Raw genomic sequence first — 20,393 nt, 5'->3', positions numbered from 1 at the left:
AGTAATGAAAAAAATATAACTGGATTGTTTATAACACAAAAATGCTTTAGGGGATGGATACCCATTTTACATGATGTAATTAGTACACATTACATGCTTGTATTGAAGCATTTCATGTACCCCACAAATCTATACACCTGTTATATACCCACAAAAATTAAAATTAAAGTTTTAAAAAATAAAAAGTAAGTCTATCAATGTAATATAGCATATTAATGGAATAAAAGTAAACAACCTCACATGGACATCTCAATTGGTGCACAAAAAGTGTTTGACAAAATTCAGTAAAACTCACGGATTGATGATAGAAAATATGCAACAAACTAGTAAAAAAGGAAAACTACCTCAATATAATAAAAGCTAAATATGAAAAACCCACAGTGAACGTCATGTTCAATGGAGAAAGACTGAAAGATTTTCCTCTAAGTTCAGGGACAAGGCAAAAATGCCTCTTTTGCCACTTGTATTCAACCTAGCACTGGAAGTCCCAGCCAGAGGAATTAGGTTAGAAAAAGAAAGAAAAGACATTCAAAATTGGAAAAAAAAAAAAAAGAAGTAAGTTTATCTCTGTTTACAGATAATACAATCTTAAATGTATAAAATGAGTATTTCACAAAAACCTATTAGAACTAGTAAATGAATTCAGCAAAGTATGTATAGTAGGAACAAAAACAACACACAAAAATTACTTGCAGTTATATACATTAACCGTGAACAATCCAAAAAAATCAAGGCAACAATTCCATTTATAATAACATTAAAATACTTAAAGGTAAACCTAACACAGATGAGGAAGACAATGAAAATGCAAAGCACTGCTAAAGAAATTAAAGAAGACATAAATAAATGTCAAGAAATCTTATGCTCATGAATTGAGAGACTAACGTTGTTAAGATGGCAATACTATTCAAAGTGATCTAGAGATTTAATCTAATTCCTATCAAAATCCAAATAACATTTTTTGCAGAAAGAGAAAATAACTTTCTGAAGTTCATATGAGATCTCAAGGAACTCTGACTAGCTAAAACAATTTGATAAAGGAGAACAAAGCTTGAGGGCTCATACTTGCTGATTTCAAAAGTTGCTCTAAAGGTGTAGTAACCAAAACATTTAGTGATTCAAGAAAAAAACACTTGCATGTATGGTCACAAGATTTTCAACAAGAGTGTCAAGATCATTTCATAGGAATACAGAAGTCTTTTCAACAAATAGTGCTGGGAAAGCTGATTATTTCAGTTCAAGAGATTGAAGTTGGACTCTTACTGTCTTAGTCAGTTTCGGCTGCTGCAACAAAATGCCACAAACTGAGTGGCTTATAAACAACATAAATTTACTTCTCATTTTACTGGAGGCTGAAAGTCTGAGATCAAGTTGCTAGCATGGTCGGCTTCTGGTGAGCGCCCTCTTTCAGGTTGCAGGCTACAAAGATATTATATCCACACATGATAAAAAGAGAACTAGTTAGCTCCTTGCTTGTTTGCTTCTTAATAAAGACACTAATTCATGAGGCCTCCACTGTCATGCCCTCATTACTTCTAAAAGGCCTCCCTTCTAAATATTCTCACATTGGGATTTAGGGTTTCAACATGTAAATTTTGAGGGGACAGAAACATGCAGTTCTTTGTAATTACCTAACACCATATACAAGTATTAACTCAAAATACATTCATGAGCTAAATATAAGACCTTAAACTATAAAAATCTTTAAAAACCATAGGCCAAAAGCTTCATTACATTAGATTTGGCAATGATTTATTGTATATGACACCGAACATACAGGCAATAATGACAACAAAAAAAGTAGACAAATTGGCCTTCATGAAATGCTTTTTTTAAATGTGCATCAAAATATACTAGCTAAAGAGTAAACAAACAATCCTCTGAATGGGAGAAACTATTTACTAATTATATATCTGATAAAAGATTAATATCCAGAATGCAGAGAAAACTCTAAAACACAACCACAAAAACAACAACTGAGTGCAAAAATGGGCAAAAAGCTTGAATAGACATTTCTCTAAAAGAGATTCACATATGGCCAAAAAGCACATGAAAAGATGTTCAACATTACTAATCATTAGGGAAATGCTAATCAAAAACTATAATAAGATATCACTTTAAACTCATTAGGATGGCTACTATAAACGAAAGAAAATAAAAAGTTTTGACAAGTATTTGGAGAAATGGGAATCCTTGTGCAGTATTGGTTGGAATGTAAAATAATACAGCTTCTGTGGGAAACAGTGTGGAATTTCCTCAAAAAATTAAAACTAGAATTACCATATAATCCAGTAATTCCACTTCTGGGTATATACCCCAAATAATTGACAATAGGGTCTAAAAAAGATATTCGAGCTGTTTCTACATTTATATTCATATCGCCCTTACTCACCATAGCTAAAATGTGTAGGCAACCAAAGTATCAATTGATAGATGACAAGCAAAATTGTACACACACACAAACGTGCACATGTGAGCACACATGTACACATGCATGCACACAACCCAGCACTTGAGCAATGGACTTCAGCCTCATTTCATAGCAATCAATGTTGAGTATTGCCTAATTTGTGCCAGGGAGATCAGGTCCAAAATTATACACTAGAATTTCTCAGTCCACATCACTTTCTCTACAATTCCTAAGTAATTATTTGAGAGAAAATTACAGTACACATTAAATAAAGTAATTTATTTCATAGATAAATCTCAGACTAAGCATTATTGAGATGGCAATTTTAAATAAAGTAATTGTGGAATTAGGAATACTTTTTTATAAGTCAGTAATTATTTTACTTAGAACATATAAAATGGCTTTTAAAGGAGGATTTTTTTAAAAAAAGGTTATAAAGAGTTTTACTGGGTCAAATGAAAGTTTCAAGTTTTATTAGCAAAGAATAGAAAGGCTAATTAGAATTGGTTTTATAGGTCTATATGCTTATTTTCAATAGGGATTTATAGTGAATTTTGAGGGGAAATCTGATTTGGCTGGATTCTCACTAACACATTTATGCAACACTGAGTTATGACTGGACTGAGACAAAACTGGTGCTTATTCTTTCTACTTCTCTCACATGATACCAACTCTCAGTTTGTCATCAAGAGTTTGCATCTCCTCAGTTTCACCAGCTGATTTCTGAAGAGTTTAACCACCTTTACAATTCTATAGTTATGAGATTTTAAAGGTCTGTCTGTTGAAAGCTAGAACTGTCTTAATATTAGTAACAGCAATAGATATTTGTTGAGCTCTTTAAAATTCCTATCATTAGTGCTAAGTGTTTTATATTGTTTGTCATATTCGATTATTTTCCCCCAGCTTTATTGAGGTATAATTGATAAGTAAGAATGTATTTAAGATGTATATCATGGTGTTTTGATATATGTATACACTGTAAAATTATTACCACAATCAAGCTAATTAACACATCTATCACCTCAAAGAGTTACGTAGTATATGTGTGTGTGGGAGGATAAGAATACTTAAGATTTACTAAAGTATGCAATACATTATTAGTAACTATAGTCTCTTGATGCCATATTTCAGATAGGAAGGAACTAAGAAGGATTTTTTTTTTCTAGTCACCTAGCCAGTGTCAGTGTCTCAAAATAGATCTGAGTGTAACTACAAAAGAAAGGGTATAGACTACTTCATTGCTGACTGGTGGGAGGTAGCTAGAAAAAGACGGGTGGACAACACATTAATGGGCTCAGTGGTTTCCATTTTTAGAGGCTTTAAATGAGTGATGGCTGCTAGCCCGTGCATAATTAATTATTAGATAATGTGGTGCATATCATTAAAAGAAAAATGCTAACTGTAATTTATGGACAAAAGATAATATTGCTCAAGAGACGGTTGTAATCACTTAAGTATCTGAGCTGACATAAGTTAGTTTTGGTCCTCTGAGAAGCAGATGCCAACATGGGGTGAGTTTTGTAAGAGATTTATCGGAGGAAACACCTGCGAAAGATAAACAGAGACAATGGGAATAGGTGAAGAGAACCTTCAAACCACAAAGACAATCTGACAGCTGTGAAAGGAGAGAAGGAAGGAAGACTCGGTAGAAATAGCTTCAAAATGTAGCATGATTTTTAGAAAGTCACCAACTAGCCAGGCTCCTATGATAACAAAAGAAATGGTGACTCTAACTAAAGGTGCCTAAGAGTCTACTGGCAGTGGTTCGAGATTGACTGAAACGTTTAGGGTCATTCAGAAAAGAGATAATCTCTCTATTCATCACCACACCTCTCCACTGTTTCAGACCTATATTCCAGTCGAGGAAAGAGGACAGGGAAAATAATCAGGATATTTTATTATATAAAAATATATTGATGAGTTGATCATCAAAAGGTCACTGGACTCTATGAAAGTTAGTTATGGCTGGGAGAACTTTAAGCATTAGGGTTTCTTGAGTATTGTTTCTAACTTCAACTTCTCACAGCCCCATCTCCACCATAATCAATCATAAGTCACTCCCATGAGGCCAGGGATCTGTCCTTAATGCCTCAGATTTGCTTCCCACATTTGTGCCTTAATAGAAATGATATACTTATGTCCTGAGTATGGAGAGAGTTAACTAAAACGCTTACATGAAGTGCTTCAAGGCTTCTTTTACTGAAGATACAAAACCCAAATGCAATATAATCACCACAAATACACTTGAAAAACCCACCAAATTATTCATTTATATATCTCTCCTAGAATGCTTCCAATTCTACAGTGATCACCAAAAAGGGCATTAAGATAAGCAATCTAGCATTCAAAAATTTAAAGATAAATTTAAATTTATCTTTATACTACTAGAACATTAGATGTTGAAATACACATAAACTTGCACTGTATCTTGCTGCACCTTGATTTGCACTGTATCTCATTTGTTGTAACTTTCAAATAGAAAAAAAGTGTCTTTATAGTAGAATGATTTATAATCCTTTGGGTATATACCCAGTAATTGGATTCCTGGGTCCCATTATTTATTTACATTTATTTATAGTAGAATAAATCATCTTACTATAAAGACATATGCACACGTATGTCTATTGCAGCACTGTTCACAATAGCAAAGATTTGGAACCAATCCAAATGCCTGTCAATGATAGACTGGATAAACAAAATGTGGCACATACACACGATGTAATACTATGCAGCCATAAAAAAGGATGCATTCACGTCCTTTGCAGGGACATGGATGAAGCTGGAAACCATCATTCTCAGCAAACTATCACAGGAACAGAAAACCAAATGCTGCATATTGTTACTCATAAGTGGGAGTTGAACAATGAGGACACATGGACACAGGGAGGGGAACATCACACACTGGGGCCTTTCAGGGGGTGGAGGGCTAGGAGAGGGATAGCATTAGGAGAAATACCTAATGTAGATGATGGGTTGATGGGTGCAGCAAACCACCATGGCATGTGTATACCTATGTAACAAACCTGCAAGTTCTGCACATGTATCCCAAAACTTAACGTACAATTAAAAAAAAAGAAAAAAAAGTGGAATGTACTCAAGAGTAAACACTCCATAATCAATAGCTATTATGGGAAAGCAGTAAAGCGTGGTGACTACAATGGTTGGTTTTGACTTAGACCATCTGGATACAAATTCACAGTGGGACACGTTAATTTCATGACCTTGGAAAAGTTATTTAATATCACTGCGCTCCTATTTTCTCATCTATAAAATGGGATAATGACATAAACTTTCTCATGTTGTTAAAGAAATTAAGTAAGATAATATATGTAAAAAACCTAGATGAGTGTCAGGCATGTATTAACCATTTAGTAAATGCCAGATAAAATTATCATTATTACTATAATTTCTGCCATAAAGATGAAAATGCATTTTGCTTACCAGTAAATATCAGTTTGGAAACTATAGACTTTGAAAAAATGAGATCTTTCAGTTGAAATGTCATAAAGGAAAAGACAAAAATTATTACTAGAGAGAAAATGTCTCTCTTCTAAATAAAAGTCACAAGACCCTCTTAAGCTATTTCCAATATTGTTATTGACACTCTGACCTCCAAATACCAAACAGAGTTTTCTTAATGTGCAATCCAATTGTTCTCTCTGGAGCCTTACTTTGAGGCAGAAGCAATCACCCCAAAGTTTAAGGGTGGGAGGACAATCTGGTTATGGCTTCGCATGTATCTATTGGATTTGCCATTTTTAAATATAAAAGTTTCTAAATTATTAACTTTCCCCAAAGTGATATTTGATGGCAAAAGTCATATCTGCATGAAGCATTAAGTGATTTTTGTGAAAAAAGCAAAGTAATTTGACAGAGCATAATAATTACACTGTCAAAGAATATAAATTTCTACTTTCTCAGAGATGTCTATATTACATGGTTTCAGTTTCACAGGCTGTCATTAAGACAGTACGATTTATTTCTCCTTTAATTGCACTATGGCAGTTTTTTTTTTATGGAAGATGTATATGCCATGACTCCTTCTCAGAAGGGTGAAGAACTAACTCATGGCTTCTCAGAATGGTGTAGAACCCATGGCATTACTTACATATTCACTCATGTGCACAATTAAGAGACTGGCTTGCATCCAATGGAACTGGAAAAGAACGGGCATGAAAGCCCTCTGGTGTTGTTGGTCAGATGTGGTAAGATATATAAGGATGATGATCTAGTAATAACGGGAAGGCCAGAAGTACTATTTTTCATGAGTGTTTACCCCTGAATTGAAGCTCAAAGCAACTTTTCACCAAAGAAAGTGAGTTTTATGGTTATTTCAAGTTTTGTAATCTCCCCTTTTAACCTCGGAAATTTCACACATAAATTATATAGAGGGAGAAAACAATCCAGAGCTGAGGATAAGGGGATAAAGTTAACATTGGCATTCATCCTTGGAGCAGAAGCTTGTCATTGTATGCCAATTTAATTTGTCTGCATTTATTTCAACTCCAAATCTATTCAATGTCATGCATTGAGAGGCATTCAGAAGTAATGAGGTTGATGTCTTGTTTCGTCCTAGGCCCTAAGAGCAGTAAGCAGTCATCCTGTGTCTCATTTTTCAGGAGCCTTGTATCTGCATTGGAGAATTAAAACTTGGGTTTATAAAAGTATTTTATAATTGGTTTAATTTTTTTAAGTGTGGTCATGTTCCAGATAATTACAGATATTTATTTTGCTTTAGATGTTTGGTAAAGTTGGGGAGTATTTTTTAAGTTGAGTTTAGATCTTGAAGGGCAAATAAATGAGAGACAGAAAGAGAGAGAGAGTGGTGGAGACTCAAGCCCCTTCCATCTTATGCCTCTACCGTTTGTTGTCTTTAAAGAAATGTCCAATACACCATCCAATGGAGAAAAAGAGTGGAGGATATGTATGATGTGTGGGATTGCTTCATGGGCTAAAGTAGAAGTGGCATGAACTATTTCCTCCCATACTGTGTGGAAGTGTGGAGAGACTGGGAAATAATATCCTTGTGCCTAACAGTGACAGTAAATTGTTTGGTGAAGTCTCTACCACTTACTCTATACCCCAAACTAGTAACTGAATCCTTCCTGGTTTATTTAATGAAAGATTACATGCTAGTGCTAGTAGCCAGTACCTGAAAACAGGGAACTGATTACTAAAAGAGAAGGATCCACTGGCTCTCTGGCTAACAAGCCCTAGTCCTGGGACCAATTGCCAGACACCCTCTTGCTGCCTACCTACTTGGACCCTGAGTACTTGCCCCACTCTGGGAGTCCTGACTCTGGATCAGGTGACAGTCTATTCTCAGTGACAAGCTTTATTCCAATTCCCACTTCCTATGTAACCACCATAGCTCTTACGCATTGTTGCTGTTTGCTGACTTATTTTAACTACAAAGGCCACTAAGCATTTACTCTCCTATGTTCAGCAATCCTTGTGAAAACATCCCCAGTGATGCGTTAGTTAACAGTCTGTCAACGCTCCATAATAATTTTGATTTATCACTCAGCTATAAAATTTTTCAAAAGGCAAAGCTCGCCTACATTGCCTGAGCTCTGAAGCAGTTTTATTTGTACTCACTTTCTAAATAAAACTTGGGAAACTCAAAGGGTGGATGAGCAAGACTGTCAACTCAAAAGAAAAAGTGTGAGAAAAAAATAGGCAAGCCTAAGGAGAGAAATGAGAGCTTTCCACAAAGGCACGGGGAGTTACCAAAGGTGGAGGGAAAAGGAGAGAGAGCACATGGAAGAGACTGAATGTAAGCAAAATACCAAATGAAGAGCCAAGAAAGAATCAACAATGAGAGATCCCATTGCCTTCTTTTTGGTAAGTATCAAATCTCCCTCTGCCTTATTCATATAAGGATACACTTAATTCAACTTAGAACCTCCCTGGATATTTCAGGATTATCTTCGCAGATCAAGATCCTTAACCATATCTATAATGTCCTTTTCACCATATAACTGCCCAGAATTAGCCAAACCATAAGGTCTGAAAGTATAATCCTCACAGAATGACACCAACTACAAGTTTGGGGTGGGGAGCTCCAAAAGTTGAAACTTTCAGTTTCAACAATTGGCTAGAAAGACTTACATAATTTATTGAAGGCTATTATACTCACAGCTTTGGATTATTACAGGGAAAGGATACCATTAAAATCAGCCAGAGGAAAAGACACACAGGTCAGAGTCTGGAAAGTTTCCAAATAGGAAGTTTCTATTGTCCTCAGGACACAATACCCTCCTGACATTGATGGGTAATAATATGCATGGAGTATTGCCAACTAGGCAAGCTCACACAAGTTTTGATGCCCAGAATTTTGGTGTCCAGTATTTTGGTATTCACAGATACTCAAGCTTTGGTGTCATTACATAGGTATGATCGATTGAACGAGTGAGTGATTGCCCATAGGGTTGAACTCAGTCTTTGGATCATTTGATATCATGACCTGAAGTCCTCATCTTTAGTCACATGACTGGAATTTCTTGCATGGTCTGCCTCTAATTTTTGACTGTCAGGTATGGATGGTTCTACCCTAAGATCTGCTGTGGCCCAGCTTCTGCTGTGAAAAAAGATACTCCTAGCAGGTATGAAACAGATTATCTCCCAAAAGCCAAAGGCAGAGGCCAAACTTTCCTCTAGGCAAAGTCAAACTCTTTCCTCTATAGTAATACTCACAGTTTTTAGGGAATAAGACACATCTATTTTGGGGCATAATTTAGTCTACCATATAAAGCTTTATTAATTCATCAAATTGTTATTGGTTGCCTATTATACACTAGGCTCTATACCCGGGGCTGGAGAAACCTAGATGGAGAGATCTCAGTAGAAGCTAAGAGATTAGTCAAGAGTTCATGGTGTTTTGGATATATAACAAGAAGGAAATGTTAAGGTTTATTTCTAAGTTTCTGGCTTCGAAAAAACAGATAGTGAAGCTGAAGAGGGACCAATTTGAGGAGAAAGTTCATGTATTTATTCCTGAATAAATTAAGTTTACAGTTCCTTTGAGATTTCTATATACTAATTTCTGTGTGACAACTGAGAGAGTCCCAAACTCAGTAGAGTTGACTAGGTCAACATGTTTCTTAATAATGTGTTGCTTTTCCCATCCAAATACACCCTTTATTGCATGTTCTGCAATAATGTAGATGAATTCTGTAATCATTTGCCAGTTAGATTCATGTCTTTGTCATTAGAGGGCTCTGGATGAAAACTGGAGGAGGAAAGAGTTTTTTCCCCTAGCTTGAGCATCCTCTCCCAAGTACCTACAATGGACAACTCTTGCAGTGCCATTCTGCAAAACCAGGGGGTCAGCAATACCCCCAGTAGCTTCCTCTGGTAGGCTACTAAGCAACTTTGAAATTATTTCTGAATGAAGCCATCTGCCTCAGACTATTTCCCTGGCATCTCAGAAGACAGATTTCTACCAGGGTTCTCAGCAAGTGTCTCTGGTGCTGCATCTCAGAAAACCACTTCTGCATTGTAAGCCACAGCTGAGCCTTCTCCAGCAAGATCTAGATCTCAGTCTTGGGGGAAAAATACTGTTGGTAGGTTAAGTAAGAGAAAGGGTTAAAATATTTATTTCATTTAGTTACAGAGAGATCATGAATAATTTTAAAGAGAGCTCTTTAGCAGAGAAGTGGACAGGAGCCAAATTGGAGCCAACTGAGGAGGAAGGGACAGGAGATAAAGTCAAGAAAATGCCGTAAATCAGTTTGACTGTAAAAGGAGGGAAGAGAAGGTAAAGAGCTGAATGACTTTCCCACCACGTAATGCAGCTTTACTTTTGGCTCTGCAAATCTAAGATTTTTACCTCTAAGATTCCCTATTCTATAGAATCTTTCAAGGTCAGATCTTAAGATGGCACCAAGGCAGCCATGGGGCACACCTCAGGCCATCCACCCTGTTTCTGAGGTGCAAATGAAATTACTACAAGAGGCAACTCATCACAGAAAGTGAGCACCCAGCAGTCCCTTAGATCCCAATCAGAAAACTCTCAGAAGGGTTCCAGGGATAGGAAGATAACAACCTGACAATCCAGAAGGGTCTTATTTTCATTAATGAAAGTGCAGCTTTGGGGTACATCTCAGTATAAACGAATGATATTTGTTAAAGTAGTTAGCATCCAAAAATAGTAAATGTACTGTTTTATGTGGCAAGCAATAGTGACAGCTCTATTTTCCTAGATAATCACTCTCATTAACAGCAGCTGATTACCTCCTTAGCATTAACTCACTTAATCCTCTGACTTGAATCAACACCACCTATATATACACATATACATTCCTTTTGATCTTCAAACCATTTCTCTATGCTTTGTTTGTTTTGGTAGAGTGAGTTTTATATGGTTAAACACTTGCCACTTTCTCATGATAGCAATTTAGCATCTAATGTCCAGAAATTGCAAGCACAAGGAAATACAGAGGCTTGATAGCTGATTATGGGGACACACACAGGAGTGACTTCAGAAAGAGGCAAAATGCAGCTCAGGATAGGGGCTGTCTTGAAGAAATATGACCCAAGTGTGTGGGGGAAGGAAATACAAGGCAGGAACTTTAAAAGCAGAATATTAATGGAAGCTGATGACACGGAAGAGGAGCAGCTGATAGTTTTATGTGTTAGGCTGGTGCAAAAGTAATTGTGTTTTTGTATTACTTTTGTTAGAAACAAGTGCTCGGCAGTGCAAAGAAAACCAGCACTTGGGCAAAAAATTCCTCAGCAAGGCAAACTTACTTCTGGAGAAGAGTGCTGCCTGCTTCAATCATGATCACAAGAGCACACCCAGTGGGATGGGGCAGGGGTTTTTATCTGTAATGCAATTCGTTCTTACTGCTGTGTCTTTTCCCCTTTGGCTGGGGTTGGACTGCACAATCTAAGCTAACCCGATTGGCTAAGGTTTAAAATTGAATAGGGTCAATTAGGCGGGAAGGTAGAGGCTGCCCGTTACTGGGTGGGAAGGCATGTCTGGACTTGTCTGGGCACAGCAAAGGCGAGAAGTGTTGTTTAACAGGCAGTTAGGAGACAAGGAAGTACAAAGTTGGTCTTGAAAAACAAAGAACGGGAAACTAAAGCTTTTTGAAGAGGAATTTATCATCTGTGACACTTTCAATGGTAAAAACCACAGTTACTTTTGCACCAAGCTAGTAGTGGTAGCAGTGCTATGGTTTGAATGTGTCTTCTCCAAAATTCAAGGGTTGCTAATGTGATAGTATTAAGAGGTGAAGCATTTAAGGGGTGATTGGGTCATGAGGACACAAGAATGGGATTATAAAAGAGGTTTCACGCAGCATTCAGTGCACTTACCTTTCTACCTTCTGTCATGTGAGGACCCAGCGTTCCTTCCCATTAGAGGATGCAGCAACAAGGTGCCACCTTGGAAGCAGAGAGCAGCTCTCACCAAACAACTGAATATCTTTGTGTTGCTCTTCCCAGTCTCCAGAACTGTGAGAAAATATTCAAGTTCTTTATAAATTATCCAGTCTGTGGCATTATGCTACAGCAGCACAAAATGGACACGTAATAATAGCAATAATTATCATAATGTTGTTATTAGCCCTCTTTCATCAAGTACCATGTATTGTGGTGTCACACATTGTGCCAAGGGCTTTGCAAGATGATCTCTTATCTAAGGACATAGAGAACCCATCAAATCCACAGAGCACACTCTATATACTAGGCAAATTATTTAACTTTCCACACCCTCAGTTTGCAAATATTTAAAATGTAACTAAGGTCACAAATCTGGTTTATATTGGTAGACATAGATTTTAAATGTAAATCCAACACGCTTTTAAGAGAAACTGTTAGCCATCTTGTAGGTTTTGGACTATTAATAATGGTATCTGTGAGCTCTCTTCATATGATCATAACAAATGAACTGTGTGCCTCAGATCCAGAAAAAAATTAAGCAACTTTCTGCAAGGTTTCCCACTTGTAAAATGAAGAGGTTGGACCAGGTAATTTCTTTGGTTCTCTTTAGACTTAACATTTTACCTTTCTCCTCACTGCAAGCTTTCGTAGAGAGGCCTCTTGGTTTTCTTCTGCTACCATCAGGCTAAGCAAACCCCAAATAGCCCTTCTCAGCTGTAAACCATAATGAATACGTGAAAGGATGAATGGCAACATCATTGCTTTCAGCCCTGTGTCACAGGAATAGAGGAATGTGTGAGATATAGACTGAGAATCAACCTTTCTCTGACACCCCTAAATTCTAGGGGTTCTGTCTAACGAGAGAATTCTTAGGCCTTGGAAGGGATGCACGGATATCAAACAGTATCAGTCCCCTAAATGCTCTTGCTACAACAATTTCTTGTTTTCCACCTTGATTTCCCAATATCAAATGAAGCAGAGTCCAGAATACCCTGTATTATCCCCAGGGATTATCAAACAACAATGTGAAAAGGGGGAGTGTTAGCAGGTCCCTCTACCCTTCCTCTCTGTGATCATGGTCTCTCAGAAAGGTGATGTAAACTGGAGGCAGTAGTGGATTTTGATGGGATCTACAATTTATTTTCATCTATCAACCACTGCCAAGGTGGGAACCCTACTATTTCCCAGGGAAATAGTTATTGCAGAAATACTGACTGGGAGAGTGGGGTGGAACTATGAGAATCCGATAGCACTGATTTACAGTGTTCTGTGACTAGGCCAGGGAAAAAGTAACCTGAGAAATTTTCAAACATACATACTTGGGTTTACATATTTACAGAAAACTTTATACTCTTTTGCATTTTTCACCCAGTGAGGCCAATCTTAATCTGATGCCAATCTTACCACCATCTAGGTAGTCCTGTTAGTGCTGTTCAACATCTCTAACACATTAGGACTGTAACTAATTTGTTGTATTATTGTGTCATTAAAATATGACAGTGGTTTGGAGTCTTAGGTGATCTCTATCCTTCTCTCACTATGACCCTAATGCTGCTTGGTTTTCTTTCGAATATGTGGAGATAAAATTTACTTTTGAGATAAAAATGACCAGATGTTCACTTTTCATTATATTTGAAAGTCACTAACCAAAATTTTCCTCACTGTCCTTGTACTTTTGTTTTAATATTTGCTTTCTTTTTTTTTTGGCCGTTTACTTCATTTTTATAAGCCTCTTTTCTACTTGTAAAGTTTGCTAATTTCAAAAATCTATTTGGACAATTCTTGAATTTTATTTTCCTCCTACTTAATAACTGCTCAATCATACAGGCAGTATGTATATTGTTGGTGAAATAAAAGTAAGGATTTAGAAACAGGGAATACTATACTTTGCAGCAAAAACATAATAGATCTTTTCCTCTATCATGAATGTATGTTAAAATATTTAAATATAAAGTCAAAGTTTTTCTTCTGTAAGTAGAAGCCCAACTTGTACAGCCTTGCCTTTTTTCATTCTATTTCAATAGATGGTTTGAGATTATATGAAAATATCCAGACTTGCTTTCGTTCTTGTTTTTCTCACAGAAGAAAAAATACAGTGCAATTTGACCAAGCTGAGGTTGGAATCTGGCAGATATTGAGCCAGATTCTCAGTTGCCTATTTGGTTTAGTTCATCAATTTTGTACAAATATTAATATAAAGCCACATCTTCTTCCTACAGAGTCATGGACCTCAGGTAGGCCATGGAGAAGCTGACAGCCCGGTGTGCCCCTTCTTATCAACTGCCTGTTTGTACACTGTGCCTAGAATTGCTCAGTCTGGGAGAGACTGCTGTGTATTGGAGCAGGAGTCCTCCCACAATGGCAGGTTGTTTATTTTCCCTCTTTTTCTGCTTTGTTCCTGCAATTTAAAGGATTTTTGTTTTTGTTTTTTCCATTGAAACATTTGTGGCAAGCTTTTGATTAGGCTGAAGACTAACACAGCTAATGCTAACAATTTAAACGGGATAATGCTCAGGGAACCTATATAGCTCTGTCCTCCTCCCCCTCCTCCCCCTCACCATCAATACCCACAACAGCCACTTGGCAAACCACATGCACCTTGCTAACCTTTTACAGAAGCAGATTCTTCCCTGGCTAGGAGCTGAAAATATATGGAATGTGAGTGTGTATTTAGACTTTGGACTAGTGACAACAATTTTACTTTCCTACAAAAGAGAATTCGTGATTTCATAAGCAAGGTCGTTTACTTACAGTCCAAGATCTTGGAATTTCTGAAAAGTCAACTGTGAATCGAATAATTCTTCCCCATCTGTTCCTTTTCAGAAACAAATTGACCCTGAAAGCATGGTGATTGAAGCTCTTTAACTTCTCTGCGATGGGGTCTTAACAGACAATGATCTGTAAAAAGAGGGGGTGATGGTGATATTTATTTTGATGATTGCTAACTAGCTCCTGTTGTGCGGTCTTCCATTCAATTGCATGTCTGTCATCTCTTCTAAATCTCACCAGCACTCCATAGTGCAGTCAGGCCTGCCTTAGAGGATTCGTTAAAAGTTCAGAGGCACTGGCCGGGCGCGGTGGCTCACGCTGGTAATCCCAGCACTTTGGGAGGCCGAGGCGGGCGGATCACGAGGTCAGGAGATTGAGACCACTGTGAAACCCCGTCTCTACTAAAAATACAAAAAATTAGCCGGGCGTGGTGTTGGGCGCCTGTAGTCCCAGCTACTCGGGAGGCTGAGGCAGGAGAATGGCGTGAACCCGGGAGGCGGAGCTTGCAGTGAGCCCAGATCGCGCCACTGCACTCCAGCCTGGGCGACAGAAGAGACTCCGTCTCAAAAAAAAAAAAAAAAAAGTTCAGAGGCATTAATTGCCCAAGGTTTCACCAGACGGTAATCCCCTGTCAATTAGGAGTGATGTTCCTGATATATCTGATATTATCTTTATTGAACAAAAAATAGTTGACTTGAACTAGTGACAAAACCTATACTTCCACCCAGGCTTGAGGTCACTGACTAGAAAGTCTAGATGAAGGATGAGAACTCTAGCTGCATTTTTTTTTTTTTTTTTTTTTTTTTTAGACGGAGTTTCGCTCTTGTCACCCAGTCTGGAGTGCAATGGTGTGATCTAGGCTCACTGCAATTAGTTGCATAATTGTAAAAGCTGGTATGAGATATTCCAACTTTGAGCTCAAAATCCATTTAGGACATCTGCCATGTGAAATCCCACCTGTAGTTTTGGCCATAAGCTATTTTTATTGTTAATTCTGACTTCAGGTTTACACTGAATTATTTTATGTTGATGTGCTACAGTTGCAGGACTTTTTCTTAGTTCAGCTAAAGATGGGCTTCTTTGTCCCATGGCCACGAAAATTCAGGCTGGCAGACAATTTCTATGGTGAGTAAGACAGGGTTTTATTGGGCGAAAAGGAAGAAAAGGGGGAAACAAGGACACCCCATAAGGCCAGAGGCCCTGTTAGCGTGCTTCCCACCCAGGTATCTCAGGTTCCACACAGGAAGAATAGGGGTCAGGTTCCTGTCTCCTGCCAGTGGGCAAACTCCCCAAGGCTCCACCCCAGTGCGCAGGCTGGCTAGAGATTTTCTGGGGACCCCCTCACACCTGCCTGTCTCACGACTATTTCCTAATAATGGGAGCCTGGGCATGGTGGCTCATGCCTGTAATTCCAGCACTTTGGGAGGCCGAGGTGGGCAGATCACCTGAGGTTGGGAGTTTGATACCAGCCTGACCAACATGGAGAAACCCTGTCTCTATTAAAAATACAAAATTAGCTGGGCGTGGTGGCACATGCCTGTAGTCCCAGCTACTGGGGAGGCTGAGGCAGGAGAATCACTTGAACGAGGAGGTGGAGGTTGCAGCGAGCTGAGATCATGCCATTGCACTCCAGTCTGAGCAATAAGAGCAAAACTCCGTCTCAATAAATAAATAAATAAATAAATAAATAAATACATAAATAAAGGGAGACTACTGGCCTGGCACTAAAATGTTTAGGACATTTTAAGTATTGAAATAATGCTAAGGCAGGGCATGGTGGCTCATGCCTGTGATTCCAGCATTTTGGGAGGCCAAGGCAGGTAGATCACCTGAGGTCAGGAGTTCCAGACCAGCCTGGCCAACATGGTGAAACCTCATCTCTACTAATAATACAAAAATTAGCCAGGCATGGTGGTGCCAGGCATGGCAGCCTGTAGTCCCAGCTGCTTAGGAGGCTGAGGCATGAGAATCGCTTGAACCCAGCAGGCAGAGGTTGTAGTGAGCTGAGATCATGCCACTGCACTCCCTCCTGGGCAACAGAGTGAGACTTGGTCTCAAAAATACATAATAACAATAAAATGAAATGAAATAAAATAAAATAATGCTAAACGAAGAAAAGTAGTAGTAATAATAATTTCTAGCCCCTTCTGAGTGTTTACGAGATGTCAAGAGCTTTAAAATCTTTCAACAGCCCTGAGAAGCAGATTCTACTGGCATGCCCCTCATTTTATAGATGAAAACACTGAGGCTTAGAGTTTGAGTTACCTAAGATTTTAGGCTTTGAGACATTAAAATAGTGAATTACTCAAGACTACCTGTTGATGGGTGATGGAATCACAATTTAATATAGGCATTTTGACTCCAGTGACAGCAGGCTTCATCACTCCACTAGGCTAGTTCTCTAGGCTTTACCCCCAGAAGACCAGTGGAAATCTATTTAAGAATAGTACATAGAGCATGTGGAGATGCACACATCTTTTTGTGAGCATGTGTGTAAGTGTGTAAGAAACTATCCCCAGAGTGTGTGGCTGAGACTATGCAAGAGTGACCCATCTTTGCTTCCCTATGGTGCTTGCAGATCTAGGACAAATTTGTCTGGATTTTCAGCAGATTCGGTGGTCTTTGGAGGAACTTTCTCTGAGCTTAGCCTAGCTTTCTGTCCCAAAAGCAACATTTTCAGTTCTGCATGTTAGGTTTCATGTGACATGTTTGTGCCACTAAAATAAACTCCCTCTTAAATATGAATCCAAATTTCTTGCCAATATATTTTAGTATAATACGGAATTAATGACATTTCTAATTTGCTCATCAGTACACTTTAGAATGATGTGGAATCAGTAATAGATAATATATCATATATATGTACATATATATATCTAAACATTAATCTATTTATCTATCTATACACATACTGTATATATATATATATATATATATATATACACACACACACACACACACACACACATATATATATATAATGTGTTATTTGGGAGGACAGTATACAAAAATGCTATTGAAAGCCATCTGCGCTGTGAAAGCCAATGTGTGCATGTAGCTATGTGTGTAGTCATTTTCTAAGATATAAGGTGTTTTAAGACTATATGTTATGAAAAAGTCTTTTTTCTCAAAAATGATCTTAATTTGGAAAACAGGATGGCAAAAGTAACTTTAACATATTATTAGACATGAAAATGTAATTAAGACATTAGTTCTTTACCTAATGTTTTGTGTGTATGTATATCTATCTTAGCATATTTATGGCATAAGTTATAGCTAAGGACAAAGGATGAAAAAGGCTAAATTGCCCTCTCTTTTCTCCTCATTTGCCAAGCAAATGAATGAAAATGTATATCTCTATCATTTGGCTTAAGAATCTCCCCTAAGAATTTAACCAAATAAATGATTTTAAAACTGTATAGAAATACAAATATATGAATATTCAGAAAAGCATTGTGTTGATAACATTAAAAAACTAAAAACATCATTTTGATAGTTGATTTTATGTGTCAACCTGACTGAGCTAAGGTATGTTCAGAGAGCTGGCAAAACATTACTTCTGGGCGTATCTGTGATGGTTTTTCTGGCAGAGATTAACATTTGAATTGATAGACTGAGTGAAGAAGATTGTCTTCAACAATGCTGGTAGGCATCATCCAATCACTTGAGGACCTAAATAGGACAAAAAGTGGATAAGGGGTTAATTTGGTCTTTGCTTGAGCTGGGACACCATCTCCTTTTTCACTCAGACATCAATGACCCTGGTTCTCAGTTCTTTGAACAAAGACCAGAACTTACTCCAGTATCCCTGCCAATTCTCAGGCCTTTAGACTTGGAATGAATTACACCATCAGCTTTCCTGGTGTTTCAGCTTACAGAGTGGGAGCTCTCAGCCTCTGCAATTGCATGAACCAATTCCTATTAGATATATGTAGATGGACAGATAGCATTTTAGGCTGTTCTTGCATTGCAATAAGGAAATATCTGAGACTAGATAATTTATAAGGAAAAGAGGTTTAATTGGCTCATGTGTCTGCAGGCTGTACAGGAAGCATGGCTCTGCCATCTGCTCAGCCCCTGGTGAGGCTTCAGGAAGCTTATAATCATGGCAGAAGGAAAAGGGGGAGCAAGCATTTCACATTGTGAGAGAGGGAGCAAAAGAAGCAAGAGAATCCGGGGGAGGTGCCACACAGTTTTAAACAACCAGATCTCACAAGCACTCACTCACTATTGCGAAGACAGCACCCAGACATGAGGGATCTATCCTCATGACCCAAACATCTCTCTTCAGGCCCCACATCCAACACTGGGGATTGTGTCCCAACAAGAGAATTGGAGGAGACATCCAAAATGTATTAGAGAGATAGATCTAAGATTGGCTAAGAACCAATACATTGATTTAATTTAATACAACCTAGCTTTCAACGTATCATGACAGAATGAATTTAAGAATATAGAAACATGAATAATGCAGAAGAATGTCAATGTTAAACTCTTAAGTTTAAAAAATAAGTTAATAATCCCAGCACTTTGTGGGGCCAAGGTGGATGGATCACGAGGTCAGGAGACCTAGACCATCCTGGCTAACATGGTGAAACCCTGTCTCTACTAAAAATACAAAAAATTAGCCGGGCGTGGTGGTTGGCACCTGTAGTCCCAGCTACTTGGGAGGCTGAGGCAGGAGAATGGTGTGAACCTGGGAGGAGGAGCTTGCAGTGAGCCAAGATCACGCCACTGCTCTCCAGTCTGGGCGACAGAGTGAGACTCCATCTCAAAAACAAACAAAAAAGTTAATAAAGATTAAAACATGAACTTGTTTTTGAACAGAGTATATAAAAACTGATAGGAAAAATGTGTGGAAGCACTTATGGAAACATGTTTAGATACTTCTTTTTAGAGAGTTTATAAATGATTTCATTTTTTCTTCATAGTGATATTAATGTTCATATTTTATTTAATCAATTCATAGAGAAATGGCTTTATACTTTCATGAGGGTTGGCTGTGCCCTTATGTAAACTTTAGTTGTCTTCTGATTTGCATGTTGCTTGAGAAGTTATTATATGATTGTCAAAAAATATATAAAATACTTAGGATTTCATGATTCTTCTATTTTAAAGCTGAATGAGAATTAGAGAAATTAATGTCTTTTAGAATAAAATATGTGGTTTGCTGCAGAATTCATATACTTCCTAATTGTCCTTCCATGACTGGAATACAAACCCACCCATGGGCTTACCGCAGTTTGAGAGATATAGATGGATTGTTCTCTTGAAGGGAGCTTCAGACCAACCTTCCTCCTCTTTCTAGTCTTCAAGCCTCTCTGCTGCCTCTAAACAAAGCCTTTTGGGCTCATGATGTGCTGTCCGGATTGCAGAAATAGTTCCACTATCAACCTGCTACATCATAAAATTCAGCCTGATCACATGGAGAAAATGTGACCTTCTGAGCAATTTGTCACTCTGGATAAAGTATCTCCTTATTAGAGAATAGACTGTCTGTCCTCAGGGCACTTTGGAACAGTCAATTGCTAACTCTATTTAGATGTTTTTCCTCATTGCAAGGTGAATAAAGGTAGAAACCTTGCTGTGAGTCATGATCCAGCTCATGCCATCTGGTTAATCTAAGACTCTAAATAAGATGTCACTATCATTTGCCTAGAGAATGTCATTGGCCCTGAGAATATCTCATTCTGTAGAGTCTGAGATAGTACATTAAGGCTACCTTTGTTCTTTACCCTAAACATTCTCTCTAGCCTTCTCTCTCATAATGCTTCTACATTTAATCTGAGAGAGCAATGCTTACACTAAAAGAGGGTCTCATGCACTA

General features: G+C 37.9%; 1 long non-coding RNA gene across 1 annotated transcript in view; it reads right to left on the bottom strand.

The window, feature by feature from the left end:
* LOC115832297 overlaps positions 1–20,393 on the bottom strand; it is a 196,340-nt gene that overhangs the window by 156,881 nt on the left and 19,066 nt on the right. Inside the window, exons 2-4 of the long non-coding RNA XR_004027706.1 lie at positions 14,549–14,695; positions 12,422–12,567; positions 11,732–11,869 (exon numbers count right to left, since the gene is read on the bottom strand). This is a non-coding gene — a long non-coding RNA (uncharacterized LOC115832297). The remainder of the gene's footprint in view (positions 1–11,731; positions 11,870–12,421; positions 12,568–14,548; positions 14,696–20,393) is intronic.

Source organism: Nomascus leucogenys, chromosome 3 (genome assembly GCF_006542625.1).
Source record: "Nomascus leucogenys isolate Asia chromosome 3, Asia_NLE_v1, whole genome shotgun sequence".
NCBI lineage: Eukaryota > Metazoa > Chordata > Mammalia > Primates > Hylobatidae > Nomascus > Nomascus leucogenys.
Note: the sequence above shows the minus strand (reverse complement) of the source record. Positions and strands in the feature narration are given on the sequence as shown.